The 8,436-nt window shown below is 33.6% G+C and overlaps 1 long non-coding RNA gene across 1 annotated transcript; it reads right to left on the reverse strand.

The window, feature by feature from the left end:
* Positions 1-7,219: 7,219 nt before the first annotated feature.
* LOC119694298 lies at positions 7,220-8,180 on the reverse strand. Its single transcript, XR_007267035.1, has 3 exons — positions 8,059-8,180; positions 7,783-7,930; positions 7,220-7,629 (listed from the first exon to the last, which is right to left on the reverse strand). It is a non-coding gene; the product is annotated as an uncharacterized LOC119694298 (long non-coding RNA).
* Positions 8,181-8,436: the final 256 nt, after the last annotated feature.

Below are 8,436 nucleotides of genomic sequence, written 5' to 3' on the forward strand. Positions count from 1 at the left end.
TTATAGCTGTATATAAGTTTAAGATACAATAAGACTGATCGGTGCCTACTTAAAATAAAAATAGGTTCTTGTTTTAATATTTTTAGCTCTGTTATAATTTATGTTATAATTAAGGACATAAATGATCTCATTTAGTTGTTTCATTTTACGTTTTAATTAATATAAACAATTGTTATAAATATATATTTTTCATAGTTGATTCATTAAAAGTTTAAGTTTATTAAATAAAAGTGTTTTACTGCTGTAACTATGTGAGTAATTAATAACTAACCCAATAAATAGTATGAGCCAATCCGAGCCTCGTGTAGTCGATTCATCTCTCTCCTTAGATTTGAGTTTTTAAAGATGAATTGGTTATGGACCCTACCAGGATACCGTGCTTTAGCATCGCAAACCTGTTAAATCATACAAATTTATGATTAGTAATGATAAATAAGATGGCACATTTAAAATTATATTTGAATAAAAAAAGAGGAAGAATGGAATACGCCTACCAGTCTAAACTCTCTTTCTAAGCTTGGACCATTTCCCACTGCGAGTTGGTAGGTTCACACTACAGACTAAGTAATATGTTTACACATCTAGATGTGCTAAATATGGATGATAATATGCAGTTTTCCTTACGATGTTTTACTTCACCGTAAGAGCAAGGTTATATAACTCATTGGTAGATGTGAAGGGCGGGAATCGAACCCACATCATTCATCATCACATATACTATACTAGACTTTTCTCGCTACTACATTTACCTCAGTGTAGTGTCAAATTATAACAGGTGCAATTACCAATTGGGTGTTATTGGAATATCCCTTTCTGTTCCGGTATTGAACCCGTTATGTCCTGGCGGGGGGAATATTACGACATGAGTACAATCAACCGCACCAATCACATCTGGTACACCAAACTTTTCCTGAAACCCTCAACTGATGGCTTGCCTCTCTGCTTCAGTGGCAGGAAAGTACACCCATTTTGGCAGTAATCTAATAAAGCAGAAAGTAATTTTAAAATATATGTTAGAATAAGATACCATTTAATTTATAAATTATATTCTCATGGAATGGATTAAGAAAAAAGTTGAAAGACTACTATGCACTTACACTCTATTCACTGCTTTGGTGAATTGGGCGAGGTATTTGCTCACAGTGGTTTGAGCAATGCATATGTCGCAGTAAGATAGTAATAGCCGGGATATAATTATATCCCTATGATACCGGAACATAGTTATAAGAAAGCCATTCATTACTATCTTACTAGGGATATATGTAGTTATAGTTATAGACATTTGAGTGTGCGGCGCAGGCGGCACGCCGCAGCCTCCCCCGCGGCGAGGGAGGGGTTTATTTATTTATTTACAGAAATAGACACACCAACAGCACATTGGATAAAAAGTTGTTCAGACACAGTATATGTTGCTTATCCTATCCATGCACCAATTATAGGTGTGCAACAGCATTCAAAATGTTATCTTATAAAATACAATAATTTAAATACTAACATGCAATCATGCATACAATGCTTAAATCTAAACTAAATTAGGTATAGTATTGTACAATGAAATTTATATTGATTTGATTACTTACAGAAAATAATTACAAAATAATACAAAAATTCATTACAAATTAATAACACCAATACAATAATTGACAGAAATTATATAAGTAGGTATATTATAGGTATTATGTCAGAAATTATAATTTGAATTTAGAAATACGAGTAGTAGGTATTATGTGTATATAATTGATTAATGATTAATTAGTTCTATTTAGGTTGCAGCAGTTTACGTTTCCAAGAAAGTGGGGAGTCATTATAAATGTCCAAGCTCAATGTCGACTCGAGATCGTTGTAGCACATCTGGAAACGATTGAGTGGTGAAAATTTACCTAGTTGGGTACGGGAAAAAAGTGGAGCAAATGTTTTAATAACCTGACATTTACGGTGATTCAACTTCGGAACTTTAAAGTTCGTTGTGTTTACGCGCTCCGCAGGCAGTCGGCCGAAAACAGTTGTTCGGCGTTCACGTCTAGTTTTCGTGCATGTTTATTGTCGCTACGTGTCCTTAATATTGGTTAAATATTCGTTTTAAAATTGCTTGTGTGGTGCCAGCTATGGATAAAGATGAAGAAATTAATGCTAGGCGACGTTTTGAACAGGAGGGCTACTCTCTAACACGTTCCGTCGTTAAATACGAAAATCGAAAACCGTACGTTAATGACGGCATATCGGTACTCTGTACCAACTTCGGCCGCGCTACGTTCTTCGAAAATCATAGGGGTCATAGTCAAAAAAAATGTACATAACTTACATGAAACAGATATGAAAATCGTTATAATGTAACAGAAAAGTAACAGAGATGAATCATAAGGGATGATGAAATCCTTCTCGGTCGCTTCCTTGACTGAACTTGTTTCAGTAAATTATGGGTTTCAAGCGAGAAACAATTGCAAAATCCTCTTTTTACAGAATGGGCACAAAAACAGCTGAGGATTCTTGAGGAAACTTTAGAGTCGTCATCTAGCAGCGTTTGTCTGTATTCGTCCTGAATGCATTTGATATTTTCTTCACCTATACAGAAAAGTTTGATACTGGTTTCATCCTTTAATAGTGTTAAAGCAGATTCCGCATCAAGAATGTCGTTTCCGTAGGACACTTTTTTATCTAAAAGCCTTTTGACGCTGCCGCCGATCCCATCAGCAGCACCCTTTCCATGTGATGCTTCAAAGAAGTTCCAAGTTCCAGTCAATGCAAAGTCCTTGATAATAGTGGTGAATAGGAAGAAATTTTTCTTTTGTCGGTACTGGGTTGTGGGCCCATCGGAAAATATGTGTATGCTGTCTATTTCTGGTGATTGCCGAGTTATATGGGTTAAGACGGGTTTTAAATGCGCCCAAATTGCTTCAGGTGAATGGTTGGTCGAGTCTGAAAAAGTGCAATAGCACTGTGGTTTTTTATTTTTTTGGTAGACAATACTTGTGTGGAGAGAAATTTGGAATTGAGAGGCACCAAAATGGACGGCTTGAATCTCAGTATGCATTTTGCACGTGAAATTTTCTGAGAAGTCACAGTGTAAAATTATTTCATTGCTTTCAAGGCTATCTTTCAAATTTTTATAAATCTGGTACTGATGACTTATATTGAATAAGTGAATTTTAAATTCTTTCAGTTCTTGTTCAAATTTTGCAATTAAATCTCGTAAACGTCCTTGCTTCATGTCTTTCGCCATTCTTTTTTATGTCTTTTTTACGTCATTCTTTATGTATTCTACATCTTTAACAGACCATTCAAGCCATGAAACTTCCTCATCCAATTTTGTAATAGTATAGTTATATTTAATTTTATTTTGATTACATTTTGGACATTTTGAATACATGCAAAGCCGGATCGCAAACTAAAGATTGAATCAAGTATTTTAATTCTTCATATTCTTTCAAAACTGTCAATCTTTTGAGTGCTGTGAATTTAAAGTCAATATTTGAGTGCTTTTTGGAAGCACATGTGTCGCGATCTGAAATTTTTGGGCTCACTACAAAAAAAAGCCTGTTTCTGATGAACTTTGAATATGACACAGTAATTCCTGTAACCTGCTTAAACTTTTTGTACAGATTGACTAGATTGTCCAGTAGATATCTTTTCTGCACTTTTGTTTTTTTGAAAGTTTTTGTCTCTTTCTTACCAGCGGTGGCGCGACTAACGTCATCTTGTAAATAAAATGCTCTTATTTTCTCAGCTAATACCACACGTTTAGCATGAACTTTTTTTTCGGAATTGTTACTTCGTAGTCTACCTTTTAAGCCAATGCAGCCTTCTAATTGAGTTTTCATTCTATGTTTTTGAACCACAGCATTATCAATTAATTTTTTTAGTACGTTTCTTTCTGCATTACTTTTAGCATTTTTATATGTAATTGATAAAGTCTCACTTAGTACATTATTTTCTAATACTATTTTTCTCACTTTATTCATCATCTCAGAATTTGGGACATTTATTAAATTCTGCATAAAAGCCTCTGTTTTTGATGTTGGGGAACTATCCAGCGATGGATGAACAGTAGTTTCTTTTTGACATGTCAGCAACAATTTGTATCTAAAAAGTTGCTTTGACAGAGAATTTACTTTCCTTCTTAAGTTTTCTATCGTTCTTTTATGTTTTTCGTTCTCTTTAGTTATTTTATAATATGTTTTTTTTATATATTTTACGGCTCGTATTAGATTTGTTTTGTTTTTCATTTTGATCAGATTGTTTTTGTTTCAGTTTTCGCCAAAGTTTACGTCTGCAGATTTCTCAGTTTCTGAACGCTCTGATACCTTTTTGTAGTTTTGTTTCTTTTTCTGTGCTTCTTTTTTTTTGTGTTCTTCCCATTTCTTCGGATCATTGTTCTTTAAGCGTTCTCCGTACCTTCTTTGTCTTTCTGCCGATGTCAAGGGCATTTTTCTAAAACAAAAGTATTTATAATAATTATATATTATTTAAGTTACAATGGGACAGAGCATATACATATATGTATACTGTGTGATAAGAGAGATAGGCATAGGATTAACTTGTGAAAATGGTAATAACCATCTTTCCAAACTTGTATCGTAAATAACTATTACTTTACTTTTTTATTGTTAATTGTGTTATATAAATAACACGACTTCGTTTTACACACTTTACATGAATTCCCCTTGTATGAACAAACTTTCTATTTTTATTAAATATATATACAAAGTGTTCGGCACATGAACCGACAAAAATGTCCTTATTATTAGTAACGTTTTTTACATGGTTAGAAAGAACATATGCTAAACTACTTTTTTAAATAAAACTAAATTCAAAATAATAATTATTTTCATAGTTATGAATTTTAGAAAAACAGTTTTTATTTTCTTACTTCAACATTTTTGTATGTTTATTTGAAAATAACTTTTTTTTTGTTTACTAATTAAAGTTTTTACTTTTTTTGATCAAGCATACACATCGTAACATAAAGTTTGTTTTGGACTGTTACAGTAAGAAACAAAAAAGTTATGACTAATTCAAGGTAACATTTCAAAGGAAATATTGAAAAAGTAAAAAAAAAATATAACAAAAAAAAATGGAATTTGGACATAAGTCCCATTCAAGAAAAAAAAACCCCATGACCTCTTCAATCACGTATTTTTTTTTGTCGGTTCATGTGGCTAACACCCTGACATGTGACATAATGCCAATATGAACAGAGCCTCATCATATCGGTAACGTAACAGAAAAAAGTCACCGATAAATAACGGATATGAACAAAACTCACTGTGTCTAATTTCAAAATATTATGTTTGCACTAACATTCAATGTTTTTAATCAGATACCACTTTGAGGTTTAGTTTAACAATAAATTTCCTTATATCAAAAACAAAACGTAGCAGTACTTACCGATATCTCAGCAAAACACAGTGTATTTTTTTAGTATAAATGACCAATTTCACTTCCGAAACAACAATTACGCACCAGCCGAAAAAACAAAATGGCTGAGAGCCGAAAGTCACGCCATCTGCTGGTGACGTTTGTGAAGAAATGTTGCCAGTATACAATTTAATTTTCTACAATGAAAATCATTTTTTTTACTGCGTAACTGAGAAGAATAACAGAGATGAATAAAATTTTGGACATTGAATAAATTCATTTTTTTTATTTATATTCATTAATAAATTTGATTTATTGAACAAAATCGTAAAATGTAAAGCATTACGATGTAACTAGGTTTAAAAGTTTTAGAATATTTTTACTTCTTCTATTTTATTTGATTTTTAACGACTTGGTTGATTTTTGGGCGAATTTTGAATGCGCTTTTTGTTTTTATGTACATTAAACTGATTTATTTCAATGATTTTTCATGCAGAGACGTTTAAATTACAAATTTTTGATAAAATCAAAATATTTTTACTCTACTTTTTTCACTATGGTAGTCTGTGACTTTCTGTCAAAGAGGCTCATAAAAAAATCAAACACAAAAGTTAATTTCTTCTACCGTGGCTGGGTCTGGGAACTGCAGCACGGAGCAGATTCAAGAGCTCTTGGAGTTCTTATTTGAGCACCAAGACCTCGCGCGCGGTCGTATGAGGAACGTAGAAGGGAAAGCGCGAAGCAATCGCCTGTGGCAGGAAATCGCCCAAAAGCTGAATGCTTTGGGGGGCTGCGCGAAAACAGTGCCGCAGTGGATGAAGGTAAGAAGTTTCTAACTGTTAATCTAATGCATATATTTATTTTCGTTAACGAAATGTACCCAACCATTATTACTTTTTTTAAGTGTGGGCCGATAGAAAATACCTGGCTAAAAAGGCCGCTGCGGCAGTGAGAGTGCAGCACTACTATATTACCTACTCTGTGAGTGCAGCATTCAGGCACAGGAGGTGGCCCGTCTACTGCTCCTCAACTGGCGCAATGGGAGCTGAAAGTGCTGGAGATAATGGGGGAAGGATTTGGTGGCCCCATATCTACCGCGAGGGTCCCAGCTTTCCCAACATCTGAGGTAAGTTATATTTGTGTTAGTTGCACCACTTATAACTGAAGATCGGCTGGACCGATGTTTGTTATCTCTTATTTGGTGGGTTCTTTTCTGCTTTGAATAGCAGAATAAGTAATAAAATAGTAAGTTATAGAATAAAAATAAATTAATCATAGTAATCTATCTATAATATTTATATACAATACATGTCAGCTAGAGCAACATAAAACATTTTTAAAATATACATTTTATTTCAGCAAGACCTAGCAGGGAACAGTCATTCAGGGTGCGGATGCACGATCTTGAAGAACAGAAGGTCAAGGAGCTGACAAATATCAGAGAATCATTGCAAGAACTGGTTTCAATAGCAAAAAAATTGTTTGAAAAACCTTGATTTGCTATTGAAATATCTTTATTGCATCAAAAATAGATGTGTTAGATAGTTTTATAGAAAAATGATTATTTATATGTCGAATTAAACAAATTAAAAGAAATAAAGATACTTCATAGATGTGTTAGTAAAAAAAATGTTAAGTAATTTTATCAGTGTTTAAGCAATAAGTAGCAATATTTGACTGAAACCAAAAAATAAAAATCTCTCATTTAGAAAAATTGTTTTATTCTTTATAAATAAGTGTGTTAGCATGAATAGATGTATCCACACAAAGTAAGTATCTTAGGATCGGTAAAACCATATTTTAATGGATATAATAGAAACACATTCATACAAGAAACAATGAAAATTAAAAAAATATAGGTAGGTAAAGATAAAATACTCTTTATTGCACACAAACAGAAACAGTTTCACAAACATAGAAAAGAAATAGTACAATCAGCGGCCGTATTACTAAAAGTAATCTCTTCTACAACCTCACAATAAGGATTGTTTTGTCTTATATAAGTATATCCATACAAAGCCGGGGGCATATTATGCCTCTAATAAATTTATTAGTACTCTGCGTACTCTTCTTCCTTCCTCCAATGCCCGTCCTTGTGGAATTGCAGCATGCTGGGGAATGGGCAGGGCGTTCTCAGCTGCGAGGTCCTCCTCTGTTAATTCAGGATGGTCGAGCCGAGCATGTATGCACATGTTGTGCAATACACTGCATGCAATTGCAATTTTGCCAGCGGTCTCAGGAGTGTAATGTAATTCTCTGGCGGCTAATAAGCATCTGAAAAAAAAACTTTATTTAAACTCTTTTAATTGGTAAGTATTATAATAATGAGACATGTTGTGTAGGTAAGTTTTAAATGAAGATTGAAGCTTTAATGTTTCATATTTATGAATAAATGCAATTGGATTAAGTATGCTTAAAAGGTACTACCTCCATCTCCCTTTTAGTATTCCAAATGTGCGCTCTACAGTGGAACGGGCACGTTTCTGAATTATATTGTAGCGCCCTTCAGGTGAGTCGTCTACTGCATGGTCCACTGGAGTCATCATGAATGACCGGAGAGGATACCCTGAGTCACCTGTAGAACATGTTATGAAATTATTAATACATTATTATTTTGGGTTACCAACATACATAATACATCTCGCTTTTGGCTTTGAGATAGTTTAGGTTGAGAATGGATAAATTTATATTTGGAACATTTACCCAGTAGGTATGTAGTCTCTCCCTGTATTGAGAGTTCTTCCATGTGAGCTTTTATCTCATGTTGGGCCCATATGAATGCATCATGGATAGCTCCTCCGTATGATGCATCAATACTCAATATAAGGCAATCAGAGTCACAAATAAAAAAAAAATGTATTCTTTAGAGAGTCATCACTTGGGTAATGGTCATGAATTTTTTGATTTAAAATACGTACCACTTGGCTGTTAATGGAATGCCAATGTTTCCTATTAAAGCACCGCGTGTGCGTTCCCCCAGCAAAAAAGTATCATTTTATTGAAAATTATACATACCCAGAATCAGAGTATCATCTAACAGCAAAGTGCACGAAATTTTGAATTTGTGTATCCATAGATATG

Source organism: Plutella xylostella, chromosome 14, assembly GCF_932276165.1.
Source record: "Plutella xylostella chromosome 14, ilPluXylo3.1, whole genome shotgun sequence".
Lineage (NCBI taxonomy): Eukaryota > Metazoa > Arthropoda > Insecta > Lepidoptera > Plutellidae > Plutella > Plutella xylostella.